Source organism: Micromys minutus (genome assembly GCF_963924665.1).
Source record: "Micromys minutus genome assembly, chromosome: 15".
Taxonomy (NCBI): domain Eukaryota; kingdom Metazoa; phylum Chordata; class Mammalia; order Rodentia; family Muridae; genus Micromys; species Micromys minutus.
The window spans coordinates 43407596-43413688 of record NC_137984.1 but is presented as its reverse complement, the minus strand read 5'-3'; the positions used below and the strand labels follow the sequence as shown (position 1 = coordinate 43413688).

At 39.8% G+C, this 6093-nt stretch overlaps 1 pseudogene across 1 annotated transcript; it reads left to right on the top strand.

The window, feature by feature from the left end:
- The first annotated feature begins 3172 nt into the window (after window positions 1–3172).
- Window positions 3173–5177, top strand: LOC308430338 (U4/U6 small nuclear ribonucleoprotein Prp3-like; annotated as a pseudogene). The gene has a single exon. The product of its transcript is annotated as a U4/U6 small nuclear ribonucleoprotein Prp3-like (transcript).
- Window positions 5178–6093: the final 916 nt, after the last annotated feature.

The following is a 6093-nucleotide window of genomic DNA, read 5'->3' as shown; positions in this document are numbered from 1 at the left end:
AAATGATTTTAATATTCTTTCATTGTTTTGTGCATTTGGTGTTTTGACTATTATGTGTCAGGGGAAATTTCTTTTCTGGTCCGGTATATTTGGAGTTCTGTAGGCGTCTTGCATGTTTATGGGAATCTTTTCCTTTAGGTTAGGGAAGTTTTCTTTTATAATTTTGTTGAAGACATTTACTGGGCCTTTAAGTTGGGGATCTTTGCTCTTTTCTATACCTATTATTCTCAGGTTTGATCTTCTCATTGTGTCCTGGATCTTCAGTATGTTTTGGGTTAGGAGCTTTTTGCACTTTGCATTTTCTTTGACTATTGTGTAAATGTATTCTATGGTACTTTCTGCCTGAGATTCTCTCTTCTATCTTTTGTATTCTGTTGGTAATGCTTAAGTCTATGACTCTTGATCTCTTTCCTAGGTCTTCTATCTCCAGGGTTGTCTCCCTTTGTGATTTCCTTATTGTTTCTATTCCCATTTTTAGTTCCTGAATGTTTTTGTTCAGTTTCTTTACCTGATTTTTTTTCTGTAATTCTCTAAGGGATTTTTGTGTTTTCTCTATAAGGGATACCTGTTTACCTGTGTTGTCCTTTATTTCTTTAAAAGAGTTATTTATGACCTTCTTAAAGCCCCGTGCTGTATTTTTAAATCAGAAGCTCACTTCTCCAGCGTGTTGGGGTATCCAGGACTTGTGTTAGGGGAAATAAAGTGCTTATAATGCCAAGTGTCCTTGGTTTCTGTTGCTTACATTCTTGGACTTGCTTCTCACCACTTGCTTATCTCTGGTGTTATCTGGTCTTGCTGATTCTGACATTGGTTTTACCCTCCTGTAAGTCTGTGTATCAGCACTACTGGGGGACCAACTCTCTCCCAGCAGGGTTTGGTATAGTGATCTATAGCACAGGGTCAGCACAATCACAGACAGAAACCAACAGGACCATGTCCCAAACTACTGGATTCCTGTGTCCTGAAAGCTCCGTGAGGATACCGCAGAGCAGCAGTGGTGGTTTTTACCTGCGCTCTCAGGTCTGTCAGCACTTCTGGAGGACCAGCTCTTTCCCTGTGGGGTCTGGGTATAGAGAGCTATAGCACAGGGTCAGCTCCAGGCACAGGAGAAAAAGGGAAGAATCCTGTCCCAGACCGTTCCTAGGTTCCTGTGTCCTGAAGTCTCCAGGCCAGTTTCTCTTGGGCCGGGAATTTGAGCAAAGTGGTGGTCTCACCTGTGCTCTCAGATTTGCCTGTACTTCTATGAGACAGGTTCTCTCCCAGAAGGGTCTATGTACAGTGTCTGGCCTTGTTTCTTTTCTAAAAAAGAAAGAAGAGATCTTGGGTGGATTGGGAAGTGAGAGAGAATCCGGGAGGATACAAGTATATCATAATCAGAATACACTGAATAAAATGTTTTCAAAAAATAAATTATAAAATTTACAAAGAAAACACAGCATCTGATAGTGAACTTTGTGACCATGTTCCTGATGTACTTCCAGTGTACTGACATGTAGAACAGAAAGACTAAAGAAGAAATGGGATAAGCCTGTGAACTTGAAGGTGGCAATATTGTTCTGTGAAGTATTCTCTATGAAGCAGTATGACCGGCAAGCCTTCCCAGTAAGCATGACTCTAGCAAAGAGGAAGGATTCAAATCCTATGATTTGTAAAGAGCTGTAGAATTTTTTAGATTTTAAAAAATACAATAATAGTATTATGTAAATTATATAATATTATATAAAATAATAAGAAAATATTTCTTTTTTGTTTTTTTGGTTTTCATTTTTGTAAATAGCATAGATATAGAAAATATGTAATTTTTAAAAAAACTTAATAAAACTAAAGCTGCTAAATGGATTATGAAAAATATTACCTAATATTATTGAGGCCTGATTTTAATCTGTAGTTCTAACACACACACAACCAGACACACACACACACACACACACACACACTGAAAGAGAGAGAGAAGAGACAAAGAGAGAGATTAGTTAAACAGCATAGTAAATATGGATAATAAAAATATGAGAAACTTGAATTCTCATATGCCTTTCGTTATCATAATTATTTAAGTTCTTTCATTATCTACTTAAGTTGAATTCCTCTAATAAAGTATTTTAAAATTCATGTATGCATATTATTAATGTATTTATTTATTTACTTGTTTATTCACATTCCAAATGCTTACCCCTTTTCCTCTAATTTCCCTTCTGATCTTCTCTGCATAGGTGGGGACCCCTTTGGATATCCTTCTACCATGTAACATCAAGTCGCTACAGGATTAGCTGAATCCTTTTTCACTGAGGCCAAACAAGACAGCCATCTGCTACATATGTGCCAGGGGCTCCATTCTAACCTGTGTATGGTTTTTGGTTGGTGGCTCAGTCTCTAAGATCTCCCAGGGGGCCAGGTTAGTTGACACTGTTGTTCTTCCTGTGGGCTTCCTACATAGGATATTTTGACAAGAGAAGAACAGGAAAGAAAACATTGTAAAAGCCATTTACCAAGTTGAACATCAGTATTAAGGAAAATTCAGAAATTTTCAATACTCAGAATAATAGAGACTAAAGGTTGGGCATATATACCACGTTAGAAAAGTCTGAATTTGACAAAAAAAAAAAAGTGGAAGGAAAAGAAATACAGATAAGTGTGTTCTACACATGTCTGTAACACTCTAGGCTATCTTTTGAAAATTTCCACACTCTAGAAGTGTCTTTTCACCCTGAGTGTATAGCTGTACTGCTCTTGAGATGTAAAGTATATTCACTATTGATGATTGGAAGATTTATTCTTGTGCTGGGCCATGTGTCTAAACATTGACACTTTAAAACTGGATCTGCATTTGAAGGAAAATATGCTAACATTTTTTTTTGTATTCAAGTGCCAGTTTTTAAAAATTACAACATATTTATGTGTTCTGTAAGAGTTTTAGCAGATCTTCATGATAAATAAGATCTAGACCACGTGCACTAGCTGATATTGTGACAGATACATTTATTACTTTAGACTCCGATAAAATTTATTAAAGCAAGTGTTTACGTATCAGTAAGTATTTGAATATCAACAGAATAAATATTATTCTTTAAAGTATTATGATTTAAGAATTTCCAATAGACCATCCCAGGGGCTGAAGTGTGTGAGGTGTAGTATTTTGCCCAGTTTGAGCTCTCGGTGTCCATTTCCTCCAAAAATGGCACTGTCTAAGCGGGAGCTGGGTGAGGGACAGATAGAGAAGTCAGTGAAGGCAGTTCAGGGGTTCTCAGAGCCTACGGTGGTCACAGCGGCATTGAACTGTGGGGAAAGGACATGAACAAAAAGAAGGTAGCAGAACACCTGAAGCCTTCTCTTAATGAGTCCACTCTCCGATTTGTGGATAAGCTGTTTGAAGCTGTGGAGGAAGGCCAAAGTTCAAGACGTTCCACATCTAGCGGTGACAGAAGCAGAAAACGAGAGTTAAAGGAGTTGTTTGGTGATAACTCTGAGATCTCAAAGGAATCATCAGGGGTAAAGAAGCGGCGAATACCCCGTTTTGAGGAGGTAGAAGAGGGGACAGAGGTGATCCCTGGACTTCTGTCAGAAAGCCCTGGCATGCTAACAAAACTCCAGATCAAACAAAGGCAGTAACACAACAAATTGAGGAAAGGATGAAACAGCTGAGGTTCATCAGACCTCCTGCACCTCAGCCAAAGACACTTTCTTCTTCCCAACCTGAACGATTTCCAATTGGCAACACTATTCATCCCTCACAGGTCGCTGCCTTTATGAATGACGCCACTGAGAAGGCAGGGAAAGCGACTGAACTACAAGCCCAAATCCAGGCCCAGTTGGCTTTGAAGCCAGGTCTTATTGCTTATAGCCAATGCCAACATGGTGGGCCTAGCTAATCTCCGTGCCGTGGGCATAGCTCCACCGAAAGTAGAGTTAAAAGATCAGACAAAACCTACCCCACTGATCATGGATGAGCAAGACTGCACTGTGCACGCCACAGGCAAGGAGATGGAGCTCACATATCGCATGGCCACCCTAAAGGCAAATCGTCAGTCTGTGAAGAGGAAACAGGTCAAACAGCAACTAAAAGACATGGAATCCAATACCTACTTTATCCCCCAAGTCTCAATTGCCCCTTCCCAGTGCCAAAGACACACCTTTAAATTCCTTGACAAGGGCAAATTTGAGAAGATTGCTCAACGATTATGGACAAAGGCTCAGTTGGAGAAGCTGAAAGCAGAGATTTCACAGGCTGCTAGAAAAACAGGCATTCATACTTCCACGAGACTTGCCCTCATTGCTCCTAAATAGGAGCTAAAGGAAAGTGATATCCCTGAAATTGAGGGGTGGGACTCTAACATCAGAGGAAAATCCCAAGAGAGATTATTTTCGAATCACAAATCTTATATATTCAGCCCAGCTCAACCCTCCAGCTGACAATGTTTACCTTTGTAGTGGATCTTACAAAAAGGAAAAAAGGAGCAGAAGAAAGTTCGGAGTCAAACGAGGAAGACACAGAAAGAGCTCCAAGAGAAAAATCAGGCTAGACCTGATACATCCTCCAGAGCCCAAAGTGAGAATTCACATCTAATGCGAGTATTAGGAACAGAAGCAGTTCAAGACCCTACAAAGGTACCCTCTGACCCACCCACATCAGAGCTCAGATGGCAAAGGGACAGAGAGCCATGAAGAGGCCAACGCTGCCCGAAAACTTACAGCACAACAGAGAAAAGGTCAGGAAAATTAAAAAGCTGAAAGAAGACATTTCACAGGTGTTGCACATATCTGTGTATAGAGTTCAAAATTTGAGCAACCCAGCCAAGAAGTTCAAGACTGAGGCCAGTGCTGGGCAGCTGAACCTGACAGGAACGGTGGTGCTGCACAAGGACGTCAACGAAGTGGCCGTGGAAGGGGGGCCCAAAGTCCAGAAGAAATATAAGCATCTCATGCTACATCGGATAAAGTGGGATGAGCAGGCATGTAACACGAGGGGAGATGGCGATGAGGAATCTGATGAAGAAGCGGCGAGAAAAACTGACAAATTGGTACTAGTGTGGGAGGGTACAGTCAAAGACCAGAGCTTTGGAGAGATGAAGTTTAAACAGAGCCCTACAGAGAACATGGGTCCTGAGCCCTTGATAAAGCATGGGGCTGAACGCTACTGGAACCTCACGCTGAGGGAATCTGTGTTGGAGTCTACCGACTGAAGCTACTGCTAGCCCAGTGTCTTCTTTGTCTTTGTTTCTTCCGTCTTCTCACTCTACTTCCCAACCTTACCCCACCATGCATGTGATTTCAGAACTGTGCCAGGCAAGAGACTACCAATTTCACCCAGGCAGCCTCGCACTACCCTTCATTTTCTATGTGCATATGATTAAAGAGTTATTTTTTTTTATTCCAAAAGAAAAGAGAAAAATATCTCCAGAGGGTTTGATAGAAGACCCAGAAGTCAAAAGCCCTAGCTGGTCTTCCAGAGGGTTCTGGCTTCGTTTTCAGTACACATCATGGTCGCTAACAGCCATCTTTAACTTCCGTTCTGGGAGATAACTCTTTGGGAACTGGGCAGGCCCATGGTGCACAGCCATACATGCAAACAAAATCACCAAACATAAAAAAGAAAAAAAAAAGAAAAAAGAAATAGAATATACAAAGTAATAAATTGAATGTCAATAAAACAATCACACTCTTCTCTCTCACTGTACGCAAGATAAAAGAAAGCAATTACATAAAGTATTGGGACAAAATAATTATGAACAATTGCTGATGATCAACAAACCTGGACCAGAAAATATTAACAGGGAAAATACAAGCTGTAAAATATGTATTTTTGTTATGTGACACTTCAGTATAGTAAATATATTTTTGGTTGTTAACTAATAAAGGAAATTCATTTTCTCTAAATCTATTATTGTATTTTTCACTGAATGATTCTCAAAATAAATAGATTCCTTAATGAAATTATCATAACACCATGCTCCATTTGAAATTTAAAATACACATGTGAATTAGCTTCACAAAGCATGCTGTTTGTTCTGAAAATGAAACTACTGCTTTGTAAATATAAATCTCCATTGGTGCATTAACTCTCAAATGTTAATGTCCCTTGCAATCTACTGTACTACA